Source organism: Onychomys torridus, chromosome 12 (assembly GCF_903995425.1).
Source record: "Onychomys torridus chromosome 12, mOncTor1.1, whole genome shotgun sequence".
In the NCBI taxonomy this organism is placed as follows: Eukaryota; Metazoa; Chordata; class Mammalia; order Rodentia; family Cricetidae; genus Onychomys; species Onychomys torridus.
The window spans coordinates 39,112,773-39,136,338 of record NC_050454.1 but is presented as its reverse complement, the minus strand read 5'-3'; the positions used below and the strand labels follow the sequence as shown (position 1 = coordinate 39,136,338).

At 35.7% G+C, this 23,566-nt stretch overlaps 1 protein-coding gene and 1 pseudogene across 1 annotated transcript in view; one reads left to right on the top strand and one right to left on the bottom strand.

Annotated features, from left to right (window-relative positions):
- Epha6 (EPH receptor A6) overlaps window positions 1–23,566 on the top strand; it is a 956,551-nt gene that overhangs the window by 35,915 nt on the left and 897,070 nt on the right. The gene's annotated exons all lie outside the window — the stretch shown is intronic.
- Window positions 12,825–13,276, bottom strand: LOC118594211 (annotated as a pseudogene).

Below are 23,566 nucleotides of genomic sequence, written 5' to 3'. Positions count from 1 at the left end.
TTCAAATGAGACCAAGTTCTGAATATGTGCTAACCATCCTCTTATTATCAGAGTTTTCTGTCCCAAAGACACAGGTCTTACATTGTGTGATGCATGATGTGAATAGACTGAAGATGTCACATGTGTATGTGATTGTTCAAGTAGCTTAGTTTATCTGTATATATTAAAAATGTATCTTGAGTAAAATTGTCATATTTGGAAAATAAAATACCTGATTTAGTATATTTTAAAATATCCACTAGCTATGAATGACATTAAGCTTAATTTTATAAATCTTGAATTATATCATACTAATACATATATTTCTATTGATGAATTATTTACTTTTTCAAGGCCAATTATACAGAATATCTGAATTTTTTTAGGTAAGTCCAGGTTGTGTTGTGATTTTTATCAGAAAATATTAACATTCTAGTAAAGTGTGAAAGAGCTCTATCATCAGGTGAGGATGAAATAAGAACTTTCACAGTCAGTTGTGGTGTATAATTGGCAATAATTCTGGTAGAACTTGAATGTAAGAATGTAAGAGAGAAATATTACTACTTCCAGAGAAGAGGTAGAAAAGATAGGAGACCAAGATATGTGGCATGAAAGACAGGACATCAACTGAAGTAAAAACTTGACTGAGATGATTCTAACAGTCATATTTACATTCTAAGGAAGGCTGATTCCCAATTCATCAGTTTCTGTAGGACTAAAGGACAAGATGAAAACAAATCATACACTAATTAAGGCAAAGTTTGAACATGAAAAGATAAAAGAAATAAAACTCATTGTACGAGCTGTGAAGTCATAGTTGTCATGTCTCTACTGTCTTCCCTGCACTACTATTAGTACAAAGACAAAAGAAATATTCTTGTATTAATGAGTGATTATTTGAAATAAATAAAAAAATGGCTTCAAGAAAGTAGCTTTTATGATCAAAGAGGAAAATTAATTTCCAGATTTAATTTCTGCCATTTAAATAACATGATTAAGAGACTGCATATGAAAAATATAAATTGCATTTTCCCCAATATATACTTAGAATTCAAAGTGTGGTTTTAAAAGACACTTATTAATTTAGTGAGCAATCATATTAGGGTTAGTCCCATGCTGTGCACAATTACGTCCATGCAGAGTGACTCCATGAACTATATAATACAAAGGCTTACTATCCATCAAATGCAGCAAAGCCTTAGAGCTATAGCACTGTTGATGCTTCTACTAAAGTCCATCCCCTTCTCTTGGTAATTGTTCTCAGTAGATGTTACTGAAAGGAGACAGACAGACAAGCAGACAAAGAAAGACATACAGAGAGAGGAAGTTTGCATGCTATGTATTGCTTGTTTTAGCTTTCTAACATCCATCAATAAAATTTAATGATAAGTTTCTAATTTATACCTGCTGTGAAAAGTGATATATTACTTACATCACTACTTAACAAGTTCTTCCTTGATTTGACTATAAAAAGGGAAACTGGACATATTTCTAGGTGTTTAATAAATTATTAAGTCTATAAGTTTCCACTTATTGGCATGAAGTCTACTTCTACTGGACACTCTAAATTCTGAACAACCTATTCCTCTGATTCTGACTAGATTCAGAACCATTCTACAGGAAGAGTTCCAGCATACATTATGAGATCCAGGGATGACTGGTTAATTTCTCACAAGCAGTAATGGTGACATGCATTAAAATGTTTGACTGAAAATTGAGTGATGAATCATTACTCTCCATAAAAATTGAAAGTGAAATTATAGATATTTAAAAGTCATTCATCTGAATACTTGAAGAAAGCAAATTATAAAGCTTACATCTATTACACAGTGATTTTTCAAGCTTTTTGGTTCTGTGAGTTAACTATTAAAATACATTGAAAAGAAGAATGGACTATAAAATATAAAATTTAAATTATGATTAATGACACTGGTTGTCAGTATAAAATTATTTTGTTGGTTTTAAATATTTTTGTTACATTTAATTACTATAGTGTTTTATATCTTGTATATGTATGTGTGTGTGCATGTGTTTGTGTGAGTGTGTACACCAAGGCATGCACATGGAGGTCAGAGGACAGCTTCTAAGATTCAGTTATTTCTTCTTCCTATGTGGGTTCTTGGATTGAGCTCAGGTCATCATGTTTAGCAAAATTATGCACCCCTAAGCCGTTACCTACTCTTCTAGTTTATTTTGTGATGTTGAGATAAAGCACTCTGATATAATGGGAAAAAATAGGAGAGGGAAGGGTTTATTTGGTTTGTACTTCCAGGTCACAACCCATTATTAAGGAGTGTCAGGACAAGAACTCAAGCAGGAACCTAAGGAAATCACAGAGGAAAGCTGCTTTCTCACTTTCTCACTGGCCAATGCTCAGCAGGCTTTCTTCTATAGCTCAGGACCACTTGCCTAGGGATGGTACCATTCACAGTGGGCTGGGCCCTCTGCATTAACAATCAAAACAACACTTCACTGACATGCCTGTAGGCTAAACTGAACATGACAATTCTTCACTTGAGGTTCCCTCTTCCCAGATGTCTCTAGGTTCTGTCAAGGTGACAATAAAAATTAGGATACCTACTGAACCATCTCAATGACCCTAAAAATCTCCAAAGCAAAATGTAGATCAACAGATTAAAATAAGAGTTAAGATGAGGCTGAGCATTCATAAGAGAGAGAGAGAGAGAGAGAGAGAGAGAGAGAGAGAGAGAGAGAAGGTAGGAAAGATGCATGTTGCCTGTCTTTATGAAATACTGACATGCAGGATTCGTCTTTGTTAGCATCATGTCTAGTGACACTCATGCAGGTGTTCTTATATTATTTTTTTGAAAATCAGTGCTCTTGAGAAAATAGAAGAAAATGATTACAAGTGCTTAACTTTCTATTATAACTGTTTTAGTATTTAGTTTTACTAAGCTAAATACGTTTGAAAAACATGATATAGAATGAACTCCTTAAGTAATTTTATACTTTTGATATGTGAACATGATGCTTAGTAGCACCCTCGGTAGCTTGAGAAAGTGAGTTAAAACCATCTAGATTGTATACTTACAGCAAAAACAAAACATGAAATAAAAAGCAATCAGTAGAACACTGGTAAGAGACTGTGTGTATAGGAGTAACTCCAGACATCTATACCCCACAAGTTACAACACTAATGTATCACCAAGTGATATCTGTAGGAGCGCATTTTCAGGTTTTTAGTGGCTTTACCCAGCAGGCCTGCATAGAGAGGATGATTAGAGCACGGGCCTGAGTGCAGGTGTCCAAGATGGGCTGCATTTGGTTGTGCTGGGGGGAGGTCTTTTGCTCCACCCCTTGGTATTTCTATAAATACCCTAGGGCAGAGACAGTCAGTGCCCATTGGAATAAGTTTCAGGCCCTCTGGAGGCTATCCTGTGTTTTTTATCTATTTATCTCCACATTCTAAATCCTTCTACCTAATATATCCTTCTGCTCTCACACAAGCAAACTCTGGGGAACTGTGGGGTTGGTGGGTAAATGCCCTGCATATCCCCAAATCTCTTTTCACTTTTTATTTCAAGACAGAGTCTCACTAAGTTGTCCACACAATTCATGAACTTTGCAATCCTTCTGCTTCAGCCTCCAGAGTAGCTGAGATAAAAGGCTTGAACCACCAGGCTTGACAAAAACAATCTTAATGACATTTCAAACCATATCCAGTCTGCTTTGAGGTCTTTTGTAAGACAGTGATGGAGAGTGTGTCCAGAGTTCAACTGCACTGTAGTACATTTGTCCCCAAGGTGGATGTGTGTCTCTCTTGGAGGGCACCACAGCCCTGTGCTTTTGCTCATCAGTTCACTCTGATTTCTCTCAAACCTGTGTCTCTGCCATTTTTATCCCAAACCTCAGTCAGTACAGTGAAGGACTATTTGTTTTTGTAATACATTCATCTTATGTTGTTAAGGAAATAAAGTTTAATACTGACTATTAATAAAAATTTGTTTTAAGCAAGCCTCATTAGTGAATAAAAATTATGAATGTAGTTCATTGTGGTCTGTTCAGCAAACATCCTCTGGTGTTATCCCAGTGCACTCTCAACCATCCGTGGCTAATTGTCCATCCCTTGCCTATAAAGAGGCCTGATGAGTAAGTGTTTCCCACACACAGAGGACAAATTAATATTTTTTCACTTTCAAGATAGTAAGAAGACAATGAGGGCATGAAAACCATCCCTGACAAGCAAGGCACATTTTAACATTTTTTATTAACTTTTGAAAAAGTAGTCATAATAAGAAATAGAAGAGAGCAATGATAGTCTTGAAGAATTGATTGGACACACTGTTTTCAGATAACTATATAAATACTTATATAGTTATACATTTATTTATATTTATAATATATAAGGCCCAGCCTTTTATATTTAGTACAAATTTTAGGACTAAGGAACACTTAAATATTCATGAATCAGGGATCAGGAACATAATTACTCACCAGTTACTTTTGCTAAGTATGTTAGAGAAGCAATGACATGAAAATGTGAGTATATTTTGGTATATTTCTGAACGTGTGGAAGCTGTGGAAGCCGAACTTCTATCGTCCTGAAGGATGTGTAATGGAGTTACTAGAAGTCCTTTGTAGTGTGATTTCGTCAGAGAAAGCAGGTGAGTAGAGTGAAAATGAATAAACTCATTTGCTGAGTGCATGCTATTGATCAATTAATAGATACTCATTGTACTGAAAGCTTATGTGAGGAGCTGGCAACTATAATAGGGTGTTTCATGAGCCCACAGGTTTTTGAGCATAGCAAGCAATAGTAACTTGATGAACATGTAGTAGCTGGGAATGTAACTATTTATCCCACATGGGTTTTATTTTTTAATAGCCATTGGTACATATTGTTCTTTTTTTTTTTTATGTTCTTCTGAGACAGGCTTCTCTGTGTAGCTTTGCACCTTTCCTGGAACTCACTTTGTAGACCAGGCTGGCCTTGAACTCACAGAGATCAGCTTGCCTCTGCTTCCCAAGTGCTGGGATTAAAGGCGTGTGCCACCAACTCCCAGCCATATTGTTCATTTTTAACAGATATTTCATTTTAAGTTCATATATATAGTATTATTGATTTCCTTGCAATTAAATTATACTAACTTTCAAAAACATCCTAAATGGTTAACAGTACTTATAAATAAAGTATTAAAACTCTTTTTAAATTTTTGCTAACAATTTACTCAAATTCCATTTTTCTTAGGAAAGATCTTAGAGAAAGTAAAAAACCAGTGGTGACCCTGCATTCACCATAAAACATGTAAGCCTTCAAGTTTTATTAGCTTCATTTGAAAATTTTATTGACTATGACTGCTGCCATGCTTTATATAATACTGAAAGCTTCTTTCTAAACTATCCAAGAATTCCTTGAGGGAGGTAAATTGGCCATGTAGCCTTACAAAGTAAGATGTATTTATGCCAGTACAGATTCCATTCATTTATAAATTTTTTATTATTATTATTATTATTATTATTATTATTAAAAATAGGTATTTCTGTGCAGCTCAAGCTAGCCCTCTTGCCTCCTGGACCTTAATACTGGGATTTCAAGTAGACATCTCCACACCGAGCTTATGGTTATGTTTCTGATAAAAAAAATTTCTAAAGTTGGCAACCCATTTTAAACACATGAAAATATTTAGGTCCTGCCATTTTTAATTTTCACAACTGTAATTTGCTTCCTGGTTTCAGAGACGTACAGTCAGTGTGATCACTGGAAGAAAAGAAAGAAGAAGAACTGATTTCCTAAGAGAATATAAGTGCTTAGCAAAATTACTCACACCTATGATTCAAATTTACCTTCAATCCTTAGACCAAGAAAATGTCCAGGTACAAGAAGCTTAGCAAAATTTAGAGCTGTCTTTGTGAGCAGCCTTTAAAGCTGAAGTAAATAAGACATGGAGTCGAGCTTCCCAGAAGTCTTTAATTCGGAAATCACTGGTGGGCTACAAATGTCCACAGCCTTGTGCTGTAAAGCCTGTTCATTTCCTTCATGCACTTGAGCAGATGAGGTGTGCAATATTGTAAGATACAAAGGTAAGAACTTTAAAAATACCCCCTTAAGCCTGTTTATTATTCAGTACCAACACGGATGACCCTTGTTCCTATTTATTCATATCATGCTGTGGAAGAACAAGCAGGAAGTTGGGAATGCAAAATCAGACATCATATTGTAGCAGTTATTTTGGTTTTTCTTTTATGTCAGGTGATTATATAAAATCATCTAAACTCTCCCATCTTCCAGTGCCTATTTTATCATAGCTTACTTCAGTCAGAAAAACAGGAGAGCCAGGTGTGTTCACGTAATCCTATGTCTGAAACACCACCTCCTGGCTGCCATTCTTGTACTGTGGACTGCAGTATTTCCCCAGCTCATATTCCTGGTGTCGAGCATAGTGTACAAGTGGCACTGAACAGTGTTTAGGGCTTATACTCCAGATATTTTCAATGCAAGCCTATCTGTCTTTTACTTCAAATGCTTCAGTTTCTTCCTGCTTGGCTTCCCAAGTGTTCTTACCCTCAAAGTCCATTCTTCAACCACAAAGAATAGAAATAAGAGTTAAAATACTTGTGGAATCATAAATGGGATACTACACTTAAAATATATTTAGTAAAGAGTTTAACACACAAAAGTCATCCAAACTATGGCAGCTAAAATTCTTTTTTTTTTTTAAAGCTTTATTTATTTATTAAGTATACAGAAGAGGGCGCCAGATCTCATTACAGATGGTTGTGAGCCACCATGTGGTTGCTGGGGATTGAACTCAGGACCTCTGCAAGAACAGCCGGCGCTCTCAACCTCTGAGCCATCTCTCCAGCCCCTAAAATTCTTACATTGTGATACTGAGTCTATAAATATGACCCAAATTCACCTTAAATCCTTAGACCAAGAAAATGTCCAGGTACAAGTAGCTGAAAATATTAATTTGAGGTACTAAACCACTCCTTGTGCAGCATAGTCATTTTTAAACTATTTTTTTTTTAGTATTAAAGATATTTAGTTTCAACTACTACTATTGGGTAAGTGTGAAAAATGTAAAGGAGTTTTGTGAATAAGTGTGTGTGTGTGTGTGTGTGTGTATGTGTGTGTGTGTGTGTGTGTGTGTGTATGTGTGTATGTGTGTGTGTGTGTGTGTGTTAGAGAGAGATGTTTTAGAGGATACTACAGTGATAATTCAAATATTAATATTTTTCTTGTTGTTTTGGATGCATAAGAATTACCAGAGAGCCTGTGACTGGTGTCCTAAGAAGAGAACACAGGGCAGAAGAGTTGGTGAGCCAGAACTAAGGAGGAAAAGAGGGATGATTTCCCACACTTCAGCAGTGTGCCATTTAAAAAGGCACGTTCTGGATAGCTTCTGTCAGAATACTTTCACAGTGAACAATGCCTCCCAGTTGGTAATGTTCAGGTTTCCCCTCATCTTTTTAGATAAATGTTATTCACTGGAAGGCATTTTTACTTAAGGTTCTGTTTCCTGGCTTGGGGATTCTCTATACAGGCATAAAAGAGAGTCATCTTTGACCATGTTCCAATCTCAGAGTCAGAAAAGCAAACTCAAGACGGAACTAGTCAGGAAAATTTTTCCTCTGTCTGCTTAATCACTCACTTTCTGAGATTATTCTTGGTGAATCAGAAATAGCAACCTTGAATGGCAGGTTATGAGTAGCAGCTAACACCTACCCCTCTCACACTGCAAGCTTCCAGATCTCAAGCAAAACAAAACTGAAGGAGAGAAATCTTCAGAGTTGTGTGAAATTTGGATATTTGTATTGAACTAAATGTTTAAAATAAGACATAATTGAAATTCACAATAAATAATTAAGCCATCAGAGATTTCATTGGAATATGATATAAAATTAGCTCACAGAGTTGTATTTTTTTTAAGATCAGGAATGAAATCAAATAAAAATAAAAGTTTTAAGCCAGTGCTTTTAAGTAAAATAATATAATTTTATATGATCCAATATGCCTTTAATAACAATATTATATAACAACAGTGAGTGTGTGTGTGTGTGTGTGTGTGTGTGTGTGTGTGTGTATCCCTCACTTTTGATAAATTCCTCAATCTAAGTGCTACAGGACAAATCCTACCCTATAAAAGCCTGAATTCAATTAAGAATACAGAATTTTCTTCCAGTTAATAATACAGAAATCTTTTAACAAGAAAACAACATACCTGAACAATGCCATCTGTTTTAACATGGTGGTAGCACTGATTGACCAACCTTAAGTAAGTCTGATGTTTCTTGTCTACATATTCCAAGTCTGTAATGTGAAACATAGAATTATGTTATATATTTCAGAAATAAACCAATGGTTGTGGTAGATATACAGTGTACCTTAATAAACTTATCTGGAGTCAGAGAACAGAACAGCCCCTAGATAGACAGAGAGGCCAGAAAATGGTGGCACACACACACCTTTAATCCTAGCATCTTGGAGGCAGAAATTCATCCAGATCTTTGTGAGTTCAGAGCCACACTGGGAAAAGAGCCAGGCATGGTGACACATGCCTTTAATCCAAGGAAGTGATGGCAGGAAGCAGAAAGGAATAAAAGTCATGAGGACCAGGAGCTAGAGCCTGGTTAAGCTTTTAGGCTTTTGAGCAGCCAGCTCAGCTGTGATCCATTTGGATGAGGACACAGAGAGGCTTCCAGTTTGAGGAAATGAGATCAACTGAGGAATTGGCAAGGTGGGGTGGCTGTGGATTGTTCTGCTTCTCTGATCTTCTAGCATTCATCCCAATAACTGGCACCAGATTTGTTTTTTATTAATAAGACCTTCTAACAATTCATGCTACAAATGGTATTAGAAAGAATGTAAATTATACAATGGATAAATACATAATATCAGCTTTGATGAAGAAGAAATGTAAAGAGTAGAAGTAGGTAGCTATTTGCCATTTCCCATAAGAAATAGAAAGGCACATATACTTAATGTTTATAGGAGTGATAGTCACTGTTGTCTTGATCAGCTGAAGAAATTGTGCGTGCGCGTGTGTGTGTGTGTGTGTGTGTGTGTGTGTGTGTGTGTGTGTGTTGGGATGCTTGTGTCTGTGAATGCCGTCTCCCGAGAACACTCACTGGCCTGGATCTTACCCATTAGGCTTGGCTGTATTCTATCAAGTCACAGGAATCTAATTTTCTCTCCTTCTCCAGAACTGGGATTACAACTCTGCACCACCACATTCAGAATTTTAAATGCGTTCTGTGGGTAAAGCTCAGTTTCTCATACTTGCATAGCAAGAACTCTACCCATTGAGCCTTCTTTCCAATCCCAGAGAATTGCTCTTATTGCAAAGACACCTATCATTTCTCATCTGAGGACTTAGAACTTTTGATAGTTCATTGTGCCAGATTCTAGAAAAAAAAATTAAACAGCATGACTACTATCTGTGAACTTATGAAACTTAGTCCATTTCACAGGGATAAGTGATTGAGTAGCTAGTAACAATGAAGTCATGCCTTTGGCGTGGAAAGCATATTAGTCTGAGGAGGCCCATTAAATGTGCCACTTCCACACCATTAGGTGAAGGATATTGGGAGATCATTTTAGCAGGATTTTTATGTAAGCTGAAACTGAGAGTGAGCAGAGAGTCATTAGGATAAGAGAATGTAGCTTGTGGGAAGGCCAGAATAGTTAAGTCTTTGAGAAACAAACGTTTTGAGAAAGAATTTCGGTAAGACCTGGGGCACTTAATTTAAGGAATTTTTCAATGGGGCTTGAGAGATGGATGCAAGGTTCCTGTAGGGATGCAGAAGCATATTGGCCACTTTAAAGTTGCTTGGAATATTTGATTGAATCCAGGCCTTACCTGAGGAAAAATATGTTTAAGTCTCACCTAAGAATTGTTTAAAGAATATGAATGGTTATCAACTGTGGTTTTTGTTTGTTTAGATGTTTTCTCAGTTTCATTATTCATAGAAATGAGGCAGTAGAATTTTACTATAAAGTGTGATAATTTGAAATCGGTCAGAATATAAATCCAGGAAACCAAGAAAGGCCATTCTATCCAATGAAAGTACACTATGATATAAAGATTCTCCTTTCTGAAGTTAATCGTTATAGACATGATGGATTCAAGATTTTTCTCTTTACATCACTTGATTTTAGAAATTTAAGATACTGGGTACCCAGTTTTTTATATATTTACACAGTACACAGTATTAGCTACTTGGTCATCAATATGAACACACATTTGATAGGAACAGCTTATATCAGGACATGTTTATTGTGAAGCATTGCTTTAGAGATTTCAGGGCATTATGGAGAGAAATACTAGACATGGCAGAGAAAGTTTTAAAGACAATGCCACCCACTTTTCTGTATGTGATGTAGCCAGCATTGACGATGTATGTTTAAACTAATTCTATTTTGAGTAGCCACATATTGCTGATTATTCTTTGTTGTTGTTGTTGTTGTTTTTGTTTTGTTTTGTCTTGTTTTTTGAGACAGGGTTTCTCTGTGCAGCTTCCTGGGACTCACTTGGTAGCCCAGGCTGGCCTTGAACTCACAGAGATCCACCTGGCTCTGCCTCCCGAGGGCTGCGATTAAAGGTGTGTGCCACCACCACCCGGCTGCTGATTATTCTTATTTTTGCTTACTTGTTCAGAAAAAAAAGGCAGACTCTTTCCTCAATAATAATGTGAAGTCTTGTCTCTATTGGGCTTCCCTATTAACAACCTGCTTTTCTAAGGGACAGTAGTGTGCCATTTAGACTTTCAGTTATATCTCCAAGCAATAGTAATCATGGGTCTAATTTAATATTTCATTTTATTTTATGAGACATTTTAGTTTCTACTAAAAGTTTGAATTTCATACAAAGGCTCACTCAGAGAGGAACTCTATAGAGGACATCATTCTGTACAATTTTAAATGACTGCTAAAGTGTCAAACCGGTAGGATCCCTATATTTAACTTTAAAGATGTTGCAGACTTCCTAGGTCTTTTAAAATAATTGTAAATGCAGTTTCATGTTTCCTTTCTTGGCTTTTCTTCAACCTAAGTGGCCATAATGCATTGGCTATTTTTGTGCATGTGTTAAGAGCATCCTCTAGGCTAGAGATGTTATTCAGGGGATGGAGTCCTTGCCTTATATGAACAAAGCCTTGGCTGTGAACAGAAGCATCGCACAAGCTGTGAGTACTGGCATCTGTCTGTCATCTCAGCACTCCAGAAGTGGAAGCAGGAGAACAGCATGTTCAAGAAACCAGCCTGGGATACAGGAAAAAAAGATAAAAACCTTACCTATTTTTTCACAGATATTCCCTATTATCCATACGTTGGTTTCTTTATATTTGGAATTAGAGTAGAAACTATGCTATAGTTAGTGTTTTATTCACACATATACACATATATACATCATGTGTGTATGTAATATATTAGTATAAGTACACACACACACACACACACACATATACATATCTGTTACATCATCTTGACTTTCCATGAGTCCTATTGAAATTTATTTTTCTCAAATTGTTGAAGCTCCTGAATCGTGTTTTCCTCTCTATATATGTCAGTTCTCCTCCTCATAGGATTAAAATTTCAAGATTATTATTGTACCTTTGTCAGTACTCTCCCTCTGCTTCATTAATTTCCTTTGGTGCAATCTGATACAAAAATATAAAGCACTTTCATTATTTATTACTATTGGACCAATGGATTTATAATCATATGGTCATGACTACTCATTCTCCAAAGTGCTCTTTCCAATCTTGAAGCTACCAAAAGTATACTTTAATTCTTGTTTTTCCTAAATTTCTATTTTATTCAAATTTTTATTCATTTATCAACTTCCAAGTTATCTATATTTTTGTGTATTTTTTACAAATATCTGTATATAATGTATATTTTTATTTTGTGGTTCCATTGAGTGACTTCATTGTTTTAAATTAAACCTTAGTTTTCAGAAAAGCATGAGACTCCAGCAAAATTGAGAGGCTATTATTCATATTTTCAACACTCAGTCTTGGCAAAGACTGTGGCATTAACATTCATGGTTTATGGCCATAATGGGAGAACATTTACTGAAGGGAATCTATCCATTATGTTAAAACTAAGAAGATTCTTCTTAAGAAGTCATACATACAATTTTCAATAATATATAAGTATCTGTCTCTTCAGGCAAATTAGGGAAGGTTTTAAAAGTGATCATGAGGTAGGCCATAAATTGTGATGAGGAATCTGTTTGTAGTGTTACTAAATTGGAATGTTCCAAAAGAACAGTGTAAGTGACATTGTTAGAAGGGGAAGGACAAGGTGAAGTTGAGAAATACCAATGTTTCAAAGTCATGGAGGTTAGATGACATAAAGAGGAAGTAGGGCAGGGAGACACTGCACAAACTAGGGCTTGTCCTACATGCATTGCTGAAGAAGTCAGGGTACAACGGCCCCTGTGTCCCTATAGGAACTCCATGCATGTCTCAATCAGGAGCAGAATGAAATATTTGAACAAAAATATCATACCTGTGTGGAACTTCTACACATATTCTTCTTGATATTTTTATATGAATTAAACATTATAACAATTCCATAGCATGTGCACTGAACTAAGTATCAAAATAAATTTCAGGATAGTTTAGAATATTGGAAAGAAGTGTGTAGGTTATGCACAAATAGTGTTCATTTTACATATGAGATTTTAGCATCTGGATATATTGATATCCATAGGAGGCCTTGTAAGCAGTACCACATATATAACGAAGGACAACAATATATATTGCAAAGCAAAAGTTTCTAAGCCATGTTTTCTTTTTTCACTAGACGTTTTTAGTTAATTTGTACCCGACTTAGAAATCTGCATCATCATAGCAGATCATCTCTGCTCCTTTTGCTGTTAACCCCTCTCCAACTCACTTTTTGCAGCACCATCATTGGCCTTGTAGGATCCCTCACCTTCATTCTGTTCTTGTATTCCTTTCGTTTGTTTCCTGAGGTTTTTTCCTCTTCTTGTAAAGGTCATGTCTTACAAGTCTGGGTTGAGGATCATACTTCTTTGCATAATCAAAAGAACCGAAAATCCTACCAAACCAGTTGTCCTGCCACCACCAACATGGTTTCCCATGGCTACTGAGTCCAACCAAATACGAAGATGACAATGGGTGTGAGTTTGTAGATTTTGGCGAGCCTTTTCTGGCTTTGGTACTGTCCCCTTCTCAGGGTGAAGGACATGAATGACCATTTGTTTTCTCTGAAGCAGACAGTCATGAACTTCCTGGTCCAGACTGTCACTGTGTCATTTGTAATGGCTGCAGTCCCTGAGGAGCCACAGAGAAAAAGAGTAACCATGTTCTCTTGAATACACTTTAAACTATTAATATAGATTCAATACAAGTGAGATTTTAGTATCTAAAATGGTAAAGTACTAAGTTACTTATAATTATTTTTTTCTTGTTTAACTTTTTAAATCTTGTTTCTTGTTTAAAGTCACCCCCAGTTCATTATTATAATATATATCTATAGCTATAGCTATATCTATATCTTTAACAAGATATTAACAGGTTTCTGTAAATTGGGATGCCAACAGTTTATTGGAGTTACTATTTTGCCTAAAACACTCAGGATTCAGATTGAGGGACTTGTTATATATGGTAAAGGAGGTTCAAGGATGGTGCTATGGTTTAAATGAGTCCCTTCTAAAGTTCCTGTTTGCCAAGGTAATTGTATTCAGAGTTGAGGATCAGAGTTGTAATGGGACCAGAAAAGCTACTTCCTTGTTAACAGGTGAGGTGATCTTATAAAGAGATTGGCTCGATGAATTGTGTCTCTTGTACTTCTACTTTATACCATATAAAGCACCAAAATTACAACTCAGCAGTCACCATACCCCTGATTTTGTTTTTCCACCCCCCAGAACTGTGAGAAACAAATTATTATTCTCCACAAATTACCTAGTTCTGGTTTAATAACAGAAATGTCCAAAGAGGTGAGATGCTGCTTTATACTTGGTATGGTGGAGCAGATCTTGTGGGCTAGATCTGAAACAAGAAAGTGAGAAAGTAGTGTCCATGGCTCAGGAGGACAGTGAGTTATGATGTGCATACATTTGTTTTTTGTTTTTTTGAGGGTACTTTTAATTGTGTCTGAAGCATAAAAGAGACATATGGTAAATGACAATGTTTGAAAGGCTCATAACATTGCAATAATACTTCAAGTTCCAAACTAATTAATTTCATCTGCAAAGTATGATGTCAGAGGGAAGAAAAGAAATGTATTTATGACAAGGGTAAAATCTCCATCATTTAAATCATATGCAATTTTAGAAAATAGAATGAAGTAAGATTCATTTAGTCAAAAGAAAATTAAATCATTCAGTAATGATTTTCATTGAGAAATTAAAGATTTTTGTTTGAAAAATATTATTATTTGTTAATAAAGAATAAGAGAAGTGAATTTATCTTTAGAAAGGGTACCTACAACAATAACATCCTAACCAACTGACTGTAAACACCATGCTTATAAGTTTATGTTTCTCCTAGAAATGATAACTCATGATAAACAAATGCAATTTTCTGTCCCAGATTGAAAGCATATGGATCAGCCTGTAGAAATGGGACTTTCGTTCTCCTTTAATACATGTTTGGAGATAGAGAGATATTTCACTAGGCAAAAAATACTTGCTCTGGAAGATAAATCTATTAAAATATGTAGTTCCTCTGTATCAAACCTCACGTGACCCCATGACTGCAAAAGTTATTGGCATTCAAGTCATTTGGGGCTGTTTTCAAGTTAGCCTTGCTCCAGCTTTAGGGAGAAACACTGTATCAAAGAAGTAATCTAGAGAGTTATAGGTAAATGCTTGCCTGACATCCCTTTCTGTCCCCTACATTCTGTTGAATACATACATGTTTGCAGAGACACATGCACCTATACTCACACACACACAATAAAACTGTTTTTTGGTAAGGAATTTAAAACTTCTTAATTAAAAAAATTAAGGAATCAATGTATTGTCAAATTATAAAATTAGAGTTTCCAATAAAAAGTATGACATAACTATAGAAAATATGTGTAAGTAATAATCAAAATGCCAGCAGTGTAGTTGACAAGTAGAAAAAAGGTTTTTATGCTAGATGTGAGATATATGTTTACAATGGTGATATTCAGGTAGCTGAAGCAGAAGGATTACAAATTCAAGGTCATCCTGGCCTGTGTAGCTTTGTCTCGAAAAAATTAAAAATATGCAAAAAACACTCTATGTTTCTTTAGCATCATTTAGTGATGAAGCTTTGAAATTGAAAGCCATCAGGAAAATCAAGATGGTTTTTAAAAAGGGAAACCTGGCCATGTATTGCCAGTAATTTAGTACTTTAAAGGATATCTTTGATCTATAATTTGGTGAATAAATTTAACTTCTGTAAAGGAAATTCCCTTCTGAGACAAACTGACAGTGAATAAACCATCCTTCACATTTATAAACTGGTCTCCTGTATACATGACCAACAAAACCAGTCTATTCCACTGTGCCCTCACCTCCTAGGAGGGCCAAGGACAGACTTTGGTTTCGGAAAACTTCACCAAAAGAGGTATTTTCGATGCCCTTATGTAAGCACAACAACTTGGAAATGAAGAAGATCAGGAGTTCAAGGGCAACTTGAGCTACTTGTGACCTTAAAAAAAAAAAGCCATAAGAGTTTGTCAACATTATATACTTTTCCCCCACAATCCATGCCTTAGATAATCAGTAAATTAAGGAGACTATTCAGAGTATTATGAAAGTCTGTATCTGCTTTCTTGTCCTTAATTATACTTGAGAACCTAATGCTGAATAAAATATTCTTCGTTTGCCTAAACTTTAAAATGGTTTTGTCATTTCTACTGCATTTGCTTTATTGCAGACAGTCCTGGTAATAAACAGTTTGACAATACTCCTTAATGATGCGCCTTCCCCACAGCGTAATGATGATACTAATGTAGGATTTTAAAAGTTTATTTTTATGCCAACAATAAAGCTTCCATCTGTCATTCATTTTTGTACACCAAAGTCATAATGCCTCTGGCATGGGTCACATTTATAAATGTTTCATTTATGAATCTTTCCTCCTCTCAACTCCTGTTCCCTTCAGGAATATACTGGAAAAATTGTGCTGCTTTATAATCCTTGTACCTCTCAATCTGACTTTGCATTCACTCTGACATTTCCTTTGTCATTTCCAGTAGGAAGCTATCCTCCATCCTTCTCGTGACTTTATGAAATGATTGTGCTAAAGGTTGTTTAATGCACAACTGACATGATAACTGCTTGCTACATATTTTATATATGTCTGATCATGTCTATATTTTTTATTATACACTGCTTTCCTCCATGGGTACTGTTATCTACCAATGTAATTGGTATGATTCAATTTACCTATTTAAAAGACACCTGTCCTTCAGGCAGTCAAGTATGTTGGAGTATGGTAAAAGCACTTGAAAATTACATTTTTATATAGATTATTCTTGTGTAGCATCTCACCAGAATTCATATGAGTGCATGAATAAATTATCCAGTTTCATGACTGAATAAGTATATTTCATGAGCAGTTGACTGTGAAATCCACAGGTTCGTGAGCAGACTTTGTCAGTTACTTTAGAAAAGAGTCTTCAAAGTGGCGGTTTGATCTAACTCCTTTACCGACTAGCAGAGCTGCGGCATGGCTCACATTTCTGTAGTAAGATGAAGAAATTTCCTCTGCTTATGTCTGTTTTGATGACTCCTTAATCCATTAACAGCAGAACTCAAAGTGTGGAGAAAAAATACAATTCATGACACAAGCAAACTGTATTACTACTCTTCTCTTCCTTTCATATACTAAGAGTTTGTAACCTAGTAGGGTGCTAAGATCACAGTCCATTGAAAGCCAGATCAGTGTAGGTGCTAAGAATTAGGCAATTACTTGTTTTACAACAGAACAATTCACAATAATTAACAAAGTGTTTGGCAACAGTTATATAAAACACAATATTAATGACAAGTCGTATCCCTGGATACAAATGGAGTATACATTAGAGTTTTAGAAGGTATTTTACACAAATTCCCATAAAGAATTTCTTAGGTGCAGTGATTTTTAGAATACCATGAAAATGTCCCAAGGTTCTATCAACAAAATGCTACTAGACTAATTCACACAATGATTCACACTTAACTTAGATTTTTGAAAAGCTGCAGGTTTAATAATGGGAAATGATTATTTATAATCAAATCTACAGGCTAATTTAGCAATATATGATACATCCATTCAGTAGAGCAACTGATAAGAGGAAGCCATTTACACACCATGCTCATCATAGGACAAATACATAGGACTGATGTGAGAACAAACAGCTTGAGGGCACAGCTGGCTAAAAGGCATGGGTCCAACCTGGAGAAGGAGAAGTGACTCCAGACTATACAAAAGATGTGTCTCTTCTCACAGCCGAGTCTGTGGTTCAAATGATATCTAACTTATTTTTGTATTTCCCAGTGACTACTTTGTCTGCTAAGGACATCAGATAGGTCATATGGAAATGTTACATGACCATCTTCTCCACATTGAACATTAACATTTCAAGTACTTACTTCCCTTCTATACCTAAAGTTTTCTTGTGTCCTGCCTTGCCCTGCTGAGAGAGGGTGCTGATAATCTTATGGAGACACAGGGAAAATTTTAGGATTATGGTCAAGTTCTGATTGGAGTAGGCTGTGAGGCTGTATTCTCTGAGACAGTTGCTTTGAAGTTGATTTTGGATGTTGGATGATCTGGGCCATGGTATCATTGGAGACCTTTTAGGGGGTCTTGGCTGGTCAAACCCATATTAGCCTGGAAGCAATTCACAGGTTCTCATTTTCTGTGGAAACAAAAGCAGAACTTCTTTTCCAAAGCAATATGTCCTTAGACATAGATTTTGAAATAAAGATATCTTTAAAATATACATATTGATTTAACTCAGCAGCTTTTGCAATCAAATGGCTCTCTACAGTTAAAAAATTCCAAAGACAACACAATCCAGATTCTCTGTGTAATATCCATCCTTATGTGGCTTATTTTTTATTTTTCATATTTCTTTTACTTTCTCTTTAAGGACTTTATTTTTCAAAACTTTCTATTTCTTTACATAACTTCTATATTCTTTTTCTTCTCTCCTTCAAGCCTATGTGTATATACACATATACATATACATATATACGTATAAACTGTTTAGAGGTTTATTTCATCTGAATTTGTGTATTGTGAATCTATTGCTTTAAACTGCAGTATTACTAGGACTGAAATGGCAGCTTTGGCTGTTGGTTCTGCCCACCTCAGCTTCCCAACATGGTTGAACTATGTTTTTCAGTTTACTGAACATATGTTTACTCAGTTTACTGACTATGCTAAGCAGTGGGTATATGCTTCCATCCAGTGGCCCAGAAACCTCTTTTTTTTTCCTGTACTAGCAAAAGCTAAATCTGTCATGACGCAGTGCACTGTGCAGCTTGGAGATGACACAGTCTACCATGGCACTCAAGCCCACATGCAGTTGCAAACCTGCCATACTGTAGCTCACGGCTTGCCTGAGAGATACAACTAGGAAGCTGTTTTTAGCTCCATTTTAGATTTTTTTTTTTTAACTTTCTCAGGTTTAGGTGGAAACTCTTGCCCCATGCTTTGGCACCATTTATAGCTGAATTTTTTCCTGTGTCCCTCCTGACCCACAGTTGGGACATATCTCTCTCACTCTCCAGCCCCACAGCTGCTCTGACCCAAGTAAATACACAGAGGCTTATATTATTTACACATTGTATGACCATTAGCTCAAATTCTACTGACTAACTCTTATGCTTAAATTAACCCATGATTTTTATTTATGTTTAGCCATGTGGCTTGGTACCATTTTTCAGTTCTGCCTTCACATCTTGCTTCCTCTATATTTGGCTGGTGACTCCTGACTCAGCTTTTCCTCTTTCCAGCATTCTCCTCTTCTGCTGGCCCCACCTATAATTCCTGCCTGGCTACTGGCCAATCAGCATTTTATTAAACCAGTGTACAAGGACATTATCCCACAGCACCTCACTATTCTGAACCACTCTTTCAATGTTCAGTTATGAATTATTTCTATCCAAATAAGCATTTCTTGTCCATGTTTTTTCCATTATCTGTATTCTCTCATTTATTATTACATTAATTTTATTAGAGAGAAAGAAAGAGAGGAGATAGGACATGCCCTTGTGGAACTCTGATTTAAAATTTTAATTGTTAAAGATAAATTATTTTTATTGTTCTCTAGGTATTGTAAAAATACATCCTTTCAAATTGTTTCCAAGTATTTCTTTCAAAATCATGACAATATAATTAAGATTTTTTTCTTTGAACATTTTCTGTTCCCAATGATGAAAGCCTGCCTTTTATGAATGTCTGCTTCTTATAATGTTTACTTCACTATTGTGTCTCTCTAGACAAATTTAGTAGACCTTTCACACATTTGAGCTTGTTTGAGAGAGCATCTTACAGGCAGAAAATAATTATTTCTTTCTCATTTTGTTGACTTCAGGGATGTATTTCTGCTATCTGTTCCATCCTTGGCATTCTGTGGAAACTGGAATAAGTTATCCAATTACTGACAGCTCTGATGTTGATGTTGATGATGTGATATTGAACGCCCTATCTTACAGAACAGCAATTCAATTTCACACAGTCTCCTAAATAGCTGCAACCTCTCTTTAGCTGCATCTCTAAATAAGGACATTTTAATCTGTTCTGCTATTTGCATGTCTGAATAAACTATGCCATAGGGATCAACACAAAAATCCTAATACTGGAAGTGATAAAATGCCACAGAACCCTTTGAAGATAGATACTGTATCCTACAGACTCTCTAAATTCTCTCTCTCTCTCTCTCTCTCTCTCTCTCTCTTTTTCTCTCTCTCTCTAATATATATATATATATATATATTATTCCAGCAGGAGACTATAGAGCCTCTGATATAAAAGAGGCTCTATAGTCTCCTGCTGGAATAATAGCAACACATTAGATATGATCTAATAGCATTCCTGGATACATTACTATCCAACTGAGAAATATTGAAATTTATTTTATGTAAATATAATACATAAAGTCCATGTAAATATAATAAAGGAAAACAACACTACAAAGGGAAAGTCTCTTTCATTTTTAAGAATGAACTAAACTAAAGATGTTACTCACAGAGGCTCTTTTAAGCTCACGTGAAATTATTCTGTTTTTTTTTTTTTTAATAGAAAACATCTATTGTTTCTATTTAAAAGTAAAGGTGTCAAAACATTTTTTAAAGACTCATTCATTCAGAGTTGTTTTGATTTGCATTTCCCTGATGGTTAAGGATGTTGAGCAATTCTTTAAGTGTCTTTCAAGCACTAGTAGAGAGGTTGCCTGAACTGATCTTCCCCTGATATCAGATTGGTAACTACTCTAATTGTCATCAATGCACCTTCATCAAGTAACTGATGAAAGCAGATGTAGAGATCCACAGCTAAGCACTGGGTGGGGCTCCCAGAATCCAGTCCAAGAGAGAGAGGAGGCATTATGTGAGCAAAAAGGGGTCAAGACCATGATGGGCAAACCCACAGAAACAGTTGACCTGATCTAGTTAGAGCTCACTGACTCTGGGCTGACAGCTGGGGACCCTGAGGAGACAGAACTAGACCCTCTGAATGTGGATGACTGCTGTGTGGCTTGGACAGTTTATGGGCCAATTTCAACGGGACCAGGATTTATCCCTTGTGCATGAACCAGCCTTTTGGAGTCCATTCCCTATGGAGGGATACTTTGCTCAGCCTTGATAGAGGGGAGAGGGGTTTGGTCTTGTCTCAACTTGATATGTCAGACTTTGTTGACTCCCCATGGGGGAGACCTTGCCCTCTCTGAGGAGTGAATGGGGGACAGGGTGGGGGAAAAGTGGAGGGGGTATGTAAGAGGGGGGAAGGAGGGGGAACTGTGGTTGGCATGTAAAATGAAAACAGAAGTTTTGCATTAAAAAAATAAATAAAGGCTGATTTATTAAATAAACCGTGTTTTTCATTGAAACAGCCATTGAATTGTGGATAAGATTTTGAAATAAATGGTCATAATTTCTTTATAGCAACAATAACTTGTGTGTTTCAGACCTTCGGTTTTGTGATGTGTTTTCAAAAAAAAGAAAACTGTCTAAAGCACATTAAAAACAAGGTTGGGGTATACAAGGACAGAAGCAGAAAGGTTTATGTGACTTTGATGCCTTGGAAGCAATGGGGAGCACCTTCAATGGTCTTAGTTAAATTGGATACTTTTGTGGGAGACATGAAAGACTTGGGGGCATTTATTAAATATATTTGAAACTGGCAAAACTAAGATTAAAGACAAATAGTATTTATTTCCTTCCTTCTTTCTTTCTGTCTTTTTTTTAAAAACCAAATCCAACCCTGTATAGTTAAAGCAGATATAGAGACTTCAGGTCCCAAGATGAAACAGGAGGAAAAATTATACAATACTGTTCAGTAGCAACATGACAATATTTTTGTCCTCTTACTGTTTCATATCAGACCAATAGCAATAATTTGGATACAAATGCATAACTGCTATGTGGACACATAGGTGCATAAAATGACATTAGCCTCCTGATAGAGTAGATGAGCTCCTAAGGGATCAGAGGGTCCAGACACTTAGATTCTCACTAGGTCTCTGTGGTCAGTGCTGCTAATGACATATTTTAGGGGTGTTTGTAAAGGGAAGCAAATAAAACTGTATCAGAAAAGATAAATACCTAGATGTGCCTGGAAAGGGAGAAAAGGAAGGTGTAAAAGTGAGGATGGACATTCTAGTTTGTATCTTAATCAGCTATTAGCAACTTTCTCTTGGACAAGTTGGTAGTGATAGGCATGACTCTGCAGTTTTCTGTGTCTCTAAAGAATAGCAAATTTTGTTCATTTGATAATAACTTCCAAGGAACTTCTCTGAGTAAAATGTATGTAGTTTGTTATTTTATTTTGTTACTTTTTTCATTTAAATAATAACCAAATTTACATTTTTAGGGTTGAAATAAGTGGAATGATTTATTTTGCAGAAAAATATTGGGATGTTTTCTGAAGAAGATATTTTTTAATGAAATATGAAACTGTTATGAGCTCAAGAGTTCAACACTTAAATTTCTATCTAATTTGTGAAAGTAATTTAACCTTACTATATAATTTGTATATTATGTTTCAAAATGGAATTTTCCAAGATCTCAGAACTTACAGGCTGAATAAAAATAGTGACAAATATCACTTAGAGTAAAGATGAGTGAACAAGAATAGAGAAATAAGCATAGGCACACACAAACAAAATGTTTTCAGTACGACTAATGAACCAATGTCAATCTCTATAGACTAAGCTGGCTTCATTATTTTTAAAAAGGGATGTTCCTCTGCACTGTGTTGCTTTGAAAATAATATCAATATATAGAAAGGCACTTGAGGGGTAAGCATATAATCCTATGTACACTCACAGCAATCTCTATTAGTTTAGGGAGGGATTAAATATTGATTGCAACACTGTAGTACACAGGTCTGCATGTAAAAAAATCTTTAGTTTTAACCCCATAAACTAGGCAGTTTTGTCAAGCATGGATTAATGATAACCTTAAAGTCAGTTAAAGCACCTGACAATGTCTCCGTCTAGAATATATTGTACTAAGGAACATGTTTGTTTCTATAATTTATACTTCTAAGATTATAATAGTTGCATTTCCTCTCATGTGTTTTCCTTTTTTTTTTTTTTTTGGTATCATAGGATAGGTAGGGGTGACTACAGCTAGTGAAACACAAATCATCAAACTATGTCCTGATGCGCTGTTTCTGAGCGACTCAACTCTCGCTGTACCTGACCCAGCCTTAAAGTGGAATAACCTTCTAAAGAGAACACTTTGTCCTCCATGCATGCAATCCATTAAAGCAAGTATACAAACAAGTATCCAAACAAATATCTGTGGTTGTTTGAACTTTGTAGAGTATTGAAATAACGACAATCAGCATTCCAGAATGAATGAGGGAGGTATGGCTGCCAGTAGGCAGACCAAGTTTAGTGTATGGTCCCATACCCATGAGAATTTAACCAACACAAATTAGACTTGTTGGATGTAGATCTGCAGGGAATTGGGAGGAAAGGGGGGGTATGAATCTAATCAAAATATATAATGAAATTCTCAAGGAATTAACAAAAATATATCTTTTAAAATAATATAGTCAGTTCTTATGACATCAATGTGTATATTTATTATTAGTGCCTTTACAATAAAATTATCTTAAAAGGTATATACATATGTAAATATATTTGAGACAGAGTCTCTCCTGATGAGATTCTATGTATTCCATGCTGGCCTAGAACTAGTCATGTAGCCAAAGACAACAAGATGATCTCGATCATCTCATTTTCCTTCCTATACCTCCACTACAGGCAGATCATTTTCACTCATTAAGTGTTGCTGGAGGCTTCCTGTATGCTAGGCAAGCACTCTACCAACTGAATTACATTCCCATTCCCAACTCCCAGTAAAAAGGACGTTCTTAATGAAATAACTTATTTCCTTATTAATTTTTCAAAATGATGCATAAGTAAAATTTCATATTCTTTTATTATTCCATTTTA